We start from the raw sequence: 1087 nt of genomic DNA, 5'->3' as shown, positions 1-1087 counted from the left end.
TTAATGCTTGGCTTTGAAGCAAAAAACATGTCAATGTCCTCTTTAACACTTTCCACATACGTTTTTCCCATTAAGATAGTGTTGCAGCAAACAAAAAAGATGGTAATCTGATGGTGCCATATCTGGAGAATATGGTGGGTGAGGGAGAACTTCCCAGCTCAACTCCATAATTTTGTGTTGCATCAAATGTGCCACATGTGGACGTGCATTGTCATGAAGAAGAAGAACACCTTTCCAATTAACGAGTGAAGAGCATTTCTGATGAAGGGCTTGATTTAAATATTCCAGTTGCTGACTATAGATCTCTGCATCGACAGTTTGCTGTGGATTGAGGAATTTGAAATGAATTACTCCTTTAATGTCCCATCAAATGCAAAGCATCACTTTCTGCAGATGGAGTCCAAGTTTTGGGGTCGGAAGTGGTTATTGAGCCATTGTTTTTGGTGTTTAATATTTGCATAGGGAATCCATTTTTCATTACCAGTGACAAAACTAACAAGCACTTATAAACAAATGTGTTCCTTAATTTAGTCACTATCCTTTTCAACTAGAACATTCCAGCTCCATAACAACTTAAAAGTTACAAACCAAGGAAGAAATTGCTTGAAAGGTATCTTAATGGACAGTCTTGGGTGGACAAGTGTTATACAGCCAGCACTGAAATAAATGTTCATCGATGACCTCAAATGTTTTATTGTGGATAAATGTCTGGCAACACTGGGATTTATGGAAATCAGCCTAAATAGAAAATGTAGAGATTGGGCAGAAGGTGAAGAAGAAGAAGCCTGTCAGTATCTATTCAGAGTCCAGGATTGGTTACTTTTCACCATATTATATAGTTCATATACTACAGACTGCATGTGATCTAGTTGGACATTCTTTATCATGTAGAGCAGGAATATTTAAAGAGGTAATGAGCTTGCTAGAAAACAAAGTAGTGTATGGTGTTGTTAGGAAAAAGCAAAAGACTGTGAATCAATAGGAACAAATATAGTCAAAAAGCCATTGGTAACATCAGTAAAAGGACTCTCTTCTACTTTCTGTAAAGCAGCCAGCCTCTACAGTGGGGGGGGGGGGGGGGGGTGGG

At 38.5% G+C, this 1087-nt stretch overlaps 1 protein-coding gene across 2 annotated transcripts in view; it reads right to left on the bottom strand.

The window, feature by feature from the left end:
* The window catches only part of LOC106463632 (stromal cell-derived factor 2-like protein 1), a 17620-nt gene that overhangs the window by 11368 nt on the left and 5165 nt on the right, over positions 1 to 1087 (bottom strand). The gene's annotated exons all lie outside the window — the stretch shown is intronic.

This window comes from Limulus polyphemus, unplaced genomic scaffold (assembly GCF_000517525.1).
Source record: "Limulus polyphemus unplaced genomic scaffold, Limulus_polyphemus-2.1.2 Scaffold1449, whole genome shotgun sequence".
Lineage (NCBI taxonomy): Eukaryota > Metazoa > Arthropoda > Merostomata > Xiphosura > Limulidae > Limulus > Limulus polyphemus.
The sequence above is the reverse complement of the archived record's forward strand: the minus strand, read 5'-3'. Positions and strand labels throughout refer to the sequence as shown.